The 12476-nt window shown below is 41.1% G+C and overlaps 1 long non-coding RNA gene across 1 annotated transcript; it reads left to right on the top strand.

The window, feature by feature from the left end:
- Positions 1-1437: 1437 nt before the first annotated feature.
- LOC142171731 (uncharacterized) lies at positions 1438-11883 on the top strand. Its single transcript, XR_012701543.1, has 3 exons — positions 1438-5920; positions 10620-10687; positions 11636-11883. It is a non-coding gene; the product is annotated as an uncharacterized LOC142171731 (long non-coding RNA).
- The last annotated feature ends 593 nt before the right edge of the window (positions 11884-12476 follow it).

Below are 12476 nucleotides of genomic sequence, written 5' to 3'. Positions count from 1 at the left end.
AATTGCTCGTTACCAGCTTTAAACCTTTCTGACGATCATCCTTCTCGGGACATCAATACTAGGAACGCTGCTTCGATCCTGAATCACTGCACACCGTGATCTCTAACGACTGCTTCCCCTATAAAAATTCCTAACACCCCGTCGTGAAGGCGAGTTGAGGAAAACCATAACACTGGCGAACCTTAACGCATTTTACAAGGCGATGACACTACATCAAAATTGATAACTCTACCATACTCGAAAATATCAAGCTTCGTTACTCCATCAGCCCCAAACCTGAACATTCATAGTCTGATTGCCTTTTTCTCCGCTGGAATTAAAACTTGGAACCTCTGAATCATGTACTGAGAAAACCTTCTTTCAAGTCGTTTACTGTCCTGGTACATAGATATGCATTCTACCATTACATAAACAATGTGCGATAACAATGCACGAATCGTCGTAACAATCAATGCCAAATTTTAAAACCTTAGGTAGTATTGATACTTAACTTGAAACGACAGAGCGTCCTTTCGCAATGCGACGACAATAGCCCAATTAATTACACAGGGAGAAGCATCCTGCACTACATCTGTAGTACCATTAACAATTTCCTCGATCCCCAATTTATAACAATCGCTTCGCGTCGCATAAGATTGAATAAGAAGGAAATGAAGGCATAAGCCTCAAAGAAATCAAATCGCATGATGAGGAATCAAAAGGGAGGTATTCCTAACAACCTTGTAGCCTCTCGAAGATAAGTACGGACGTCTTTGTACCGATCCGCAAGACTCTACTAGACTTGCTCATGACTCGTGAGAGGTATCATATTTGGGTTTGTAGCTTATTAGCACATTGTGGTACCGTATGAGACTTTTGGCAGCATCTGTGGTGGCTTATTGCCCGAACATCTTATACTGGGTGAGTTGAGACTATTGGACCGGAAATAAGTACAATCAAATTTATATAAGGTATAATAAGGAACAAATATCGTTATTCAGTTCAGAAGAAGGTAATGGTCCTTGTCAGGAGGGGCAACCCCATGATTTGATTGATTCAGCAGGTGGTTATGAATTTCTACACATCTCTTCTGTCGTGGCGGTATTGCAAGAGTTGGAACAAGACTTATATATGTCATGAGGTGCATTGTGAGCATCAGATTCGTGGAAATTCAACTATTGTTATCAGAGGATGTTATTATGGTCATGTGAGTTATGCAGTGCATAGTGTGAATTCAGCAAAGGTATGCAATCATGTATCAGTGCATCGTGTAGTGATTGATACGGTGTTCGTATGATGGGAACAGTCCTGGCAGAGAATTCCGGATGTTGGAATTGGACTCTAAGGCTTATTTGGCTAAGTAAAAAAGGAGAATCTTCAGACTGGCTCGAGCTAGTGTGCTCAACTGAGTTGTGGCAGCACGAGTAAGTGCACGAGGTATTAAACAGTGATTTCCGAAAAACCCTAGAGCAATCCTTAGCACGTTCGAGAACGAACGTATATTTAAGTGAGAGAGAATGTAACGACCCGACTGGTCGTTTTAAGCTTTAGCGCATTGTTTAGCAGTTTGAGGCCACGAGTAGCTTCACTTCAGGTATTATGACTTGCACGCGTGGTCGGAATTAAAATTTTGGAAGTTCAGAGTTGATCTGGAAAGAAAATTCTCATTTCAGAAGCTTTAAGTTAGAAGAATTGACTAAAGTTGGATTTTTGAGTAAACGATATCAGAATCGGGATTTGAAGGTTCTAACAGGTTTGTATGATGATTTCAGACTTGGGTGTATGTTCGTATCGGGTTTTAGATAACCCGTGAGTGTTTCGGCACCTATTATGGAAGTTAGCATTTTGGAAGAATTCCATAAATTTGGGTTGAAGTGCATTTCAAGGTTATCGATGTCCGTTTGGGATTCCGAGTATGGGTATAGCTCCGTATGGTGATTTTGGAATTGGGAGCGCATCCGGAAGTGGATTCGGAGGTCCGTAGGTCATTTTGGAGTCATTTGGCTAAAGCTAGAAATTTGAAGGTTTTTGAGAAGTTTGACCGGAAGAGGACTTTTTGATATTGGAGTCGGATTCCGATTCTGGAGGTTGGAGTAGGTCTGTAATGTCGAATGTGACTTGTGTGCAAAATTTGAGGACGTGATTTGATAGGTTCCGGAATCGAATGTAGAAGTTTGAAGTTCTAAAGTTCATTAAGCTTGCATTGGGGTGCGATTCATGATTTTGATTTTGTTTGATGTGATTTGAGGCCTCGAACAAGTTTGTGTTATGTTATGGGACTGGTTGGTATGATTGGACGGGGTCCCGGGGGCCTCGGGTGTGTTTCGAGGTGGTTTCAGATCATTTCGGGCTGTTTTGCAATAGTTGATGCTGGTGTCATGGGCCCAAATTCTTACATTGGGTAGTGGCACCTGCTCGCCCGTGCGGCGCCCGCGGACTCCCCTTCGGCCGCGGGCCAGCCTTCTTCCTGTACTAGGATTTCCCAAGCACGATCCTGTGCCTATCGGTGGGGCTCGCCCGCAGGCTCGCCCCAACTTGTGCCGCCCGTAAGATGCCTAGGCCCTTGGCCCTAGACATGTCGTGGCGCTTCATCTTAGGATCACAATCCATGCGCGCCCTGGGGGATTGGCTTAGGACATGCCTTGTCCTTAGCCCAAGACTGAGCATCGCTCCCGCGTGCACAGCCCAATCCTCAAGCTTGACACTCGCCTAGTGCATCCGCGACTAGCTCGTGCCTCGCCCGAGTAAGGCAACCTTTAGCCCTTGGCCATTGTCATGCGCCTCTTTCGTGCCATGCCCATACATAGCCCTCTTGCAGCACGCTTTCATTCCGAAGTAGTGCAGTGTCGCCCACACCTGCACCTTTAGGCCAACGGACCCTTGCTTGCATGGCTGAACCAAAGCCATGCTCACAAGTCGACACATGATACCCCTATGACAGGCGCGTCAAGTATCCAATCGGCATCAAGGATCCTCTCGCGTTCGCGAATAAGGATTTGGCTTTTGGGATTTTGTTCTTCGCGTTCACGAAGAAGAAAATTTCTGTTCCGCAGGTGTGATATCGGAGGCTCATATCTCACAATCTATAAGTAATTTAGAGATGATCCAAAACAAAAAATAGTAGCCCTTTGTGTCTAGTTTTCAGAAAGGTAAACTATTGAGAATTTGGATTTGTGTACAAAAAGTTATGGCTGGTACACTACATGCTGTCCAGGAAGATGAAGAAATTTGTATTTCACAAGGCTGACTTTGACAGCTTATATCTCAAAATCTATAAGGAATTGGGAGATTATCAACATATGAAAATTATAGCACTTGATGTCTAGTTTCCAGAAAGTCAAACCATTTGTGATTTGGAGTTTTGTACAAAATGTTATGACCATTATACTAGAGGCTGTCTAAAAAGAGTTTGAAAATGGTTTCTGAGAATTTTGTTCATCGCATGCGACGGGGGTCTCCCGAACGCGATGAAGGGTCGCCTGGGCAGTGTATAAGTTTGAAAAAATGGGTTTGGCTCATTTCATCTCATTTCCTCCATGGGAGCCGACCCAGGAGCGATTTTGGAGCTCCATTTTTATCATTTATGTCAAGGTAAGTGATTCTTACCTATTGCAAGTTAAATACTATTTAGGCGTGACAATTCATGAAAATTAGTAAAAATTTGGTATTTTGAACAAAAACCTAGAAATTAGTATTTTTTGATTTTAACCACGAAAATTACTATGGGATTGGATGAAAATGGTATAGTTGAGTTCTTGAGATTATGGGTAACGATTCCCTCCGAAAAGTTTCGAAATTCGGGCATGTGGGCCCGGGGTGAATTTTAGGAATTTTATAATTTTGGATTGGGTAATTTATTTAATAGATAAATTTTGAATTATTTAACATGTATTAATTATTTCATATAGCTTTTGGATAGTTTCGGATTTTCGGCACCAAATTGGGATTTTTCACGACATCGTGATCAGAAGTGGGCATTGAGACTTGGTAACTCTCTTGTCTAATCTTGTGAGGGGAAAATTACCCCATAGGTAATTAAATTAATAATTGTTGCTAATTATTGGGGTTACGTATGCACGAGGTGACGAGAGTCCGTGTGTAGCAACTATTAATGCTAAAGTCCGGGTAGTTTAGGACTCAAAGCATGAATTACTTGTGTAAATTGTATCCGTTATTTAATTACATTATTTGATATAAATCGTAAATTGTTAGTGAGAGATAGTAAAAGATGAAAATCTCATATGCTTATTTCTGTTTAAATTAATTAATTGTTAAAAAAAATTATTCATCCTCCCGAATTTATCTTATAATAAATATACTCTCATTCCGGAGGTACATAAGAAAATGTCCTCATTTCTTTTGGAGCGGGCCGATCGTCTCGGCAGGATAGATGCATCTATGGATCGTGCCGCACGTCCCTGGGCAGTGTACACGATACTCTGGATCGGGCCGTACGTCCTCGGCAGAAATCGTGCCTAATAATAATAATTACATAATACTTTGATAATTTATTGTAGCTTGTGAAGCTAATTGATAAATTGGAAATTATTGGGATTTAAATAATTTATTTATCTCTGCTTGTTAAGGAATTAATTATTATTCTTGTAAATGAGATTAATTGATAAATTGGAAATTATTTGAATTGAAGGAATTTAATTAATATATTGAGAACTGTTCCATTTGAAGGAATTTAATTATTTCTGCTGGTTCAATAAAAATTATTGTTAACTATGTGAATCATATTGATAAAACTATTTCTGCTTTTATGTTACTTATTATTATTGACCCTTAGTGAGTGTCCAGGTCGACCATCTCGTCTCTACCACTTCGATATTAGACTTGATACTTACTGGGTACACGTTGTTTTCGTACTCATACTGCACTTGCTGAACATTTTAGTATGAAGGTACATATATGTATAGCGGGCTTGTGGGTGCAGAGGTGTGCTTAATAATTGTGGGGACATAGGTGAGCTGCATTCTATATTACGATCCGCAGCTAACAGAGTCTCCTTCAGAGTTATTATATTTTCCTATCTAATTTGTATTTTGGACAGATGCTGTATTTTATTTTAAATTTCCTAGTAAATGCTCATGCACTTGTGACACCGGGTTTTGGAAATAGTTGTGAATTGTTTAGAAATTTAGTTGCTAAAAATATTTATCATTTACTCTATGAGTTTTATCTTTATTATTTCATTGAAGAAATTTTGATTTCAAAAATACGAAATTTGTAATTAAGTTAATTGATTATGGTTGGCTTGCCTGACAGTTGTGTCCGGTGCCATCACGGCCTTTTTGGATTTTGGGTCCTGATAGTGCTACTTTTAATGAGGTAGTTGACATTGCTCGGCAAATAGAGATGGTCCGTAGCCAGGAGCGTGGAGAGAGGGAGGCCAAGAGGCCTCGTGGACCGGGTGGTTTCAGCAGTGTTCCTTTAGGGGTTCAGGTTTACCGCGGTAGGAGTCGTCCTTACAAACACGCTCAGACGGGTCGTCCAGCTCGCTGTGGTGTATCATCCAGCCATGGTTCATATAGTTCTCATCAGAGTCAGTCATCTCTCAGTGCCCTTCCAGCCCAGAGTTCGTCCCGTGCTCCTTCAGTTCAAGGTTCATTTGCACCGGGTGCTTATAGCGGTTATTCTGGTTCTCGGGGCCCGATTTAGTCCTCACCACCACCAGTACCGGGGAGTTTCTTTGAGTGTGAGGTGTTTGGGCATATGTAGAGGCAGTGTCCTTGTCGCCCGGGAGGTCCAGTGCCGCAGAGGAGTCAGACTACGACTTCAGCACCAGTTACTTTGCCACCCGCCTAGCCAGCTCGGTGTGGGGCTCTGTCATCTAGGGGTCGCCCAAGAGGGGGAGTCTGATCAGGTGGCAGTCAAACCCGATTCTATGCTTTTCCTGCCAGACCAGATGTCATTACCTCATATGCAGCAATCACAGGTATTGTCTCAGTGTGCCATAGGGAGGCTTGTATATTATTTGACCCTGGTTCTACTTATTCGTATGTATCATTATACTTTACTCATTATTTGGATATGCCCCGTGAGTCCTTAGTTTCACTTGTTCAGTGTATCTATTCCGGTGGGCGATACTATTATTATGGACTGTGTATATCGCGATTGTGTGGTAACTATTGGGGGACTGGAGACTAGAGTCGATCTCTTACTACTCAGTATGGTTGATTTCGATGCAATCCTGGGCATGGATTAGTTATCTCCATGTCATGCTATTCTGGATTGTCACGCAAAAACCGTGGCGTTGGTGATGCCGGGGTTGCCGAAGGTCAAATGGAGAGGTTCTCTAGATCATGTTCCCAGTAGGGTAATTTCTTATTTGAAAGCCCAACGTATGGTTGGGAAGGGGTGTTTGTCATATTTGGCTTTTGTGAGAGATGTTGATGCAGATACTCCTACTATTGTTTGTTATTTCCTGCAGACCTGTCGGGTATGCTGCCCGACAGGGATATTGATTTCGGTATTGACTTGGTGCCGGGCACTTAGCCTATTTTTATTCCTCCGTATCATATGGCACCAGCTGAATTGAAAGAATTGAAAGAGCAACTTCAGGAACTTCTTGATAAGGGGTTTATTAAGCCTAGTATGTCACCTTGGGGTGCACCGGTTCTGTTTGTGAAAAATAAAGATGGTACTATGCAGATGTGCATCGATTACAGGCAATTGAACAAAGTTACAATCAAAAATAAGTATCTTTTACCGCATATTGGTGATTTATTTGACCAGCTACATGGAGCGAAGGTATTCTCCAAAATTGATTTGAGATCGAGGGATTACCAGTTGAAAATTCGGGATTCAAATATTCTAAAGACGGTATTTAGGACTCGTTATGGTCACTATGAATTTTTTGTGATGTCATTTGAGCTGACCAATGCCCCAGCAATATTTATGCACTTGATGAATAACGTATTCCAGTAGTATCTTGATTCATTTGTCATGGTATTTATTGATGATATCCTGGTGTACTTACGTAGTCAGGAGGAACATGCACAACACTTGGGTATTGTATTACAGAGGCTGAGATAAGAGAGACTTTATGCTAAATTCTCTAAGTATGAGTTCTGGCTTAGTTCAGTGGCATTTTTAGGACACATAGTATCCAGTGAAGGGATTAAGGTTGATCCAAAGAAGATAGAGGCAGTTCAGAGTTGGCCCAGACCATCTTCAGCTACTAAGATTTAGAGTTTTCTCAGCTTGGCCGGTTATTATCGTCGCTTCGTGAAGGGTTTCTCATCTATTGCATCACCTATGACTAAATTGACTCAGAAAGGTGCTCCGTTCAGGTGGTCGGATGAGTGTGAAGAGAGATTTCAGAAGCTCAAGACAGCTTTGACTACAACCCAAGTATTGGTGTTACCTACTGGTTCAAGGTCTTATACTGTGTATTGTGACGCGTCGCGTATTTGTTTCAGTGCAGTGCTTATGCAAGACGGTAGGGTGATTGCCTATGCGTCCCGACAGTTAAAGGTACATGAGAAGAATTATGCGGTACACGACCTTAAGTTAGCAGCTATTGTTCATGCCTTGAAAATTTGGCAGCATTATTTGTACGGTGTCCATTATGAGGTTTATACTAATCACCGGAGTCTACAACATCTGTTTAAACAGAAGGATCTTAATTTGTGGCAGCAGAGGTGGTTGGAGTTGCTTAAGGATTATGATATCACCATTCTTTATCATCCTGGAAAGGCCAATGTGGTGGCCGATGCCTTGAGTTGTAAGGCAGAGAGTTTGGGCAGCTTAGCATACTTACCGGTAGCAGAGAGGCCTTTAGCCTTGGATGTTCAGGCCTTGTCCAACCAGTTTGTTAGATTGGATGTTTCCGAGCCGAACTGAGTTTTTGCTTGTGTGGTTTCTCAGTCTTCTCTTTATGATCATATCAGAGAATGTCAGTATGATGACCCTCATCTTCTTGCCCTTAAGGATACGATTCAGCACGGTGATGCCAAGGAAGTCACTATTAGGGATGACGGTGTATTACGGATGCAGGGCAGGCTATGTGTGCCTAATGTAGATGGTTTGCGTGAGTTGATTCTCCAGGAAGCTCACAGTTCGCGGTACTCCATTCATCCAGGTACTGCGAAGATGTATCAGGATTTGAGGCAGCACTATTGGTGGAGGTGAATGAAGAAAGATATAGTTGGGTTTGTAGCTCGGTGTTTAAATTGTCAACAGGTGAAGTACGAGCATTAGAGACCGGGCGGATTTCTTCAGTGACTTAAAATTCTGGAGTGGAAATGAGAGTGTATTACCATGGATTTCTTGGGCTCCCACGGACCTTGAAGAAGTTTGATGATGTTTGGGTGATTGTAGATCAATTGACAAAATCCGCGCATTTTATTCCAGTTGGTACTAATTATTCTTTAAAGCGGTTGGCTGAGATTTATATTCGCGAGATTGTTCGCCTACATGGTGTGCTAGTGTCCATCATTTCAGATCGGGGCAAGCAGTTTACATCGCAGTTTTGGAGAGCAGTGCAGCGAGAATTGGGCACACAAGTTCAGTTGAGTACAACATTTCACCCTCAGATGGACGGACAGTCCGAGCGCACTATTCAGATATTGGAGGATATGCTACGCGTTTGTGTCATTGATTTTGGGGGTTCTTGGCATCAATTTCTGCCACTGGCAGAGTTTGCTTACAATAACAGCTACCAATCGAGCATTCAGATGGCTCTGTGTAAGGCTTTAAATGGGAGACGTTGTCAGTCTCTGGTGGATTGGTTTGAGTCGGGTGAGACTAGGCTATTGGGTACTGATTTTGTTCAGGTTGCTTTGGAGAAGGTTAAATTGATTCAGGAGCGACTTCGCATGACGCAGTCTAGAAAAAAGAGTTATGCCGACCGAAAGATCCGTGATGTTGCTTACATGGTTGGGGAGAAGGTTCTGCTCAAGATTTCGCCCACGAAGGGTGTGTTGAGGTTCGGGAAGAAGGGCAAGTTGAGCCTTCGGTATATTGGGTCGTTCTACATGCTTAAGAAGATTGGAGATGTGGTTTATGAACTTGCCTTGCCACCTAGTCTATCATGTGTTCATCCGGTGTTTCATGTATCTATGCTCTGAAAGTATGTCGGGGATCCGTCTCAAGTTTGGGATTTAGTTCAGTTGGATGGTAATTTGACTTATGATGTGGAGACGGTGGCCATTTTAGATCGACAAGTTCGAAAGCTGAGATCAAAGAACATAGCTTCAGTGAAAGTGCAGTGGAGAGGCCAACCAGTCGGAGAAGCTACCTAGGAGATTGAGCGAGAGATCCAGAGCAAATATCCACACCTATTTGAGGCTCCGGATATGATTCTAAACCCGTTCGAGGACGAACATTTGTTTAAGAGGGGGAGAATGTAACGACCCGGCCAGTCGTTTTGAGTATTATAATCCTGTTTTTTCATTTACTACTCAATTTATACTTTATAGTCGTTTTATGACTTACCGGGTTAGTTGGTTCGGGTCCGGAAGGATTTCGGAGAGAATTGAGACACTTAGTCTCATAATTGAAAACTTAAGTTGGAAAAGTTGACCGGATGTTGACTTATGCTATTTCAAACAAGTGATAAGTAAGAGTCGTGAAGGTTAGAGGGTAAACGAGTTGAAGAAAATGTGGTTGGTCGAAGTTTGATATTTTGGGATAAAATACGGTCCAAGCTATAATACCCCATATTTATGGACTAGTGCTATATTATATGGCCTTGATAGTAAGGTATATGAATTATATTACTATCTAAGTGAAATGAGATTTAGTAATTAATTATGTGGGTAATTAGTTAAATACAAGATGTAATTAGGGATTAGTAGGAGACATGTGTCCAAAATAGGGGACAATTATGGAGTCCACGTAGGACTACTCAAATCTCCACTCTATGACTCATGTCCCATGGATAGGTTTATCTTGGTAGCTGCTCCATGGCCAAGCTTCTTTTTCTTATTAAATGATTATTATGTGGGCCCCACAAGCCACAAAGTATTAGTAAACTTCAAAGTTACATTTTCAAATTATAAGGGTTTTATAACAAGCATCACCACCTAGCCTTAAAAGCACAAAAACATGAGAGATTGAGAGGCAACTTTGGGATTTTATTTTCAAAACATTTCTATCTTTTGATGGGGCAAAACGTGGGCAGCAAAATCATGATAGAGAATTTATCTCTCCATCTCTCATAGATTAGCTTGTCGTAGCTGCTTATGGTATGACTGTTTGGAGGATAATTAGCAGGTCCTAGTTTATTAAGGTAAGATTCCATCTCTCCTACATGTTCTTGAGGTTGTTGTTGTGTTATTATTGATATGCTTCTTGAAGTTGGAAGAAGGAAGTGTATAATTGGATTATCATTGAGTATTTCGACTAGATTACGTGTTTTTGAGGTGAAATTAGAGGATTTGGGCATAGGGATTTGAAAATAAGATTTGAGGATTTGAAGGTCGAGTTGTTAGCGGAATTTGGTAAATTTGGTATGGTTGGACTCGTGGATGAATGGGCATTCATATTTTGTAACTTTTGTCGGGTTCTGAGACATGGTCCACGCAGACGAATTTTGAGTGCAATTTCAAATTTTTGTTGGAAAATTTATATTTTCATATGGAATTAATTCATATAATTGGTATTGACTAAATCGAATTATTTGTGGCTAGATTCGAGGTATTTGGAGGCCGATTCGTGAGGCAAAGGCATTGCAGAATAAAGAATTATACGGTTTGAGGTAAGTAATAGTTGTAAATTTGGTCCTCAGGGTATGAAACCCCGAATTATGTGTTATGTGATTGGTTTAGAGGTGACGCACATGCTAGGTAATGGGCGTGTGGGCATGCACCGTATAAATTATGACTTGGTCAATTCCATGGATCAGTGTTGTTGAATAAATTGTTGCTACCCATACATTTTTCCACGTATTAGGGAAATTTAACTATAAATCATGTTTAAACCATGTGTTGACACTGTTGGGACCCACAGAAGCCGTGTACAGGCTGAATTATCTGTTAAATTACTATTTTGTACTCGGTCACGATTTTACTTGCATATTACATCTCAGTCTCTCTTGTTCATTATTGATGCATAATATCATTGTTGTTAGGCTGCTTATCATGATTTCTGAGAGCTCGAGAGACTGGAGAGGTTGATGATTGAGTGAGGCCGAGGGCCTAATTGTGAGGATATTTATGGGATCGGGTTGCACGCCGCAGCATGTTTTTTTGATTTATGTCATGATTGGCTTGTTATAGCGCTTGGGCTAAAGGAGCCCCTCCGTAGTTTGTACACACCCCCAGTAAGCGCAAGTACCTACTGAGTGCGAGTGCCGAGTGCTGAGTGACTGTGAGGAAAGCGTGACTGTGAGGTTGGAGTGAATGGGAGGACTAAGTGACTGTTACTCTGAGAGGATGCATTAATTTCATTATTACTGCATTTCAACGGTCATATATCATTATTTTGGAAGTTTATGAAAGACATTATCTTCTGTTTCAGTCGAAGTTGATATGAGATTACTGTGAAATTTTAAATGTTGAACTTGAAAGCATGTCTACCTTTTTATGTTGGAAATTACTGTATTTGGACTTAGCTGTGAAGCTCGTCACTATCTTCAGATCTTTATTTAGTATTGTTACTTACTGTGTTGGTTGTACTCATACTACACACTGCACTTCGTGTGCAGATCCAGATGATCCCGGACACAGTGGGTGTTGTTTCTTTCGCACAGTTGATTTTACGAAGATTCAGAGGTAGCTGCCGTATTTCACAGACCTTGTTTCTCCTTCCCTATCTCCTTGTTTACTGTATTTGATCTCAGACTATGATAGACTGTGTTGTCTATACTTGTAATGTATAAATGCTGATGTACTCAGTGACACCGGGTTTTGGGAGTGTATTTATTTCCATAATTTGTGGGATTTACTCTTAAACTTAATTATTATGTTTTCAGTATTTAAAAATAATTGTGGGTTATTAGTGTTGTCGGCTTGCGTAGTATTGAGATAGGTGCCGTCACGACAGATTAGGATTTTGGGTCGTGACACTATTAGTGTGCAACATAACAAACGGAATAACAAACAAGGCATGCTGAATGGAATAACAAATATTACACAGAGACCCTATAGGTAGGTTTTCTACCCTTTCATGCAAATATTAGGCTACCTCAGCCTCTTTTCATTAATCTCCCCATTATTCGCTATTATAAATTATTACGTGCTCAATGACAAGAGAAGAAACAGATATAATATTACAGAATCGAGAGGATTACAAGCCCAATAAATAGAGTAGACTCAAAAGAAGCTAACCCAGCACTGACAGGGCCTTCAATAGACTTTCTTTTGCTCGACTAGCTGATCCAGATCCAAACACTTCCCATAATAGGAGAGTATGTCCATTTGCATAACCCAAAGCCGCGCATGGACTCATTTCCACCCCAATAATGACAATATTGACCACTCTACTAAATAAATTAATGGACCACACATGGAAATCAACTAAACAGTTTTTAAAGAAACACCTCATAG

This window comes from Nicotiana tabacum, chromosome 2 (genome assembly GCF_000715075.1).
Source record: "Nicotiana tabacum cultivar K326 chromosome 2, ASM71507v2, whole genome shotgun sequence".
NCBI classification, from domain to species: domain Eukaryota; kingdom Viridiplantae; phylum Streptophyta; class Magnoliopsida; order Solanales; family Solanaceae; genus Nicotiana; species Nicotiana tabacum.
The sequence above is the reverse complement of the archived record's forward strand: the minus strand, read 5'-3'. Positions and strand labels throughout refer to the sequence as shown.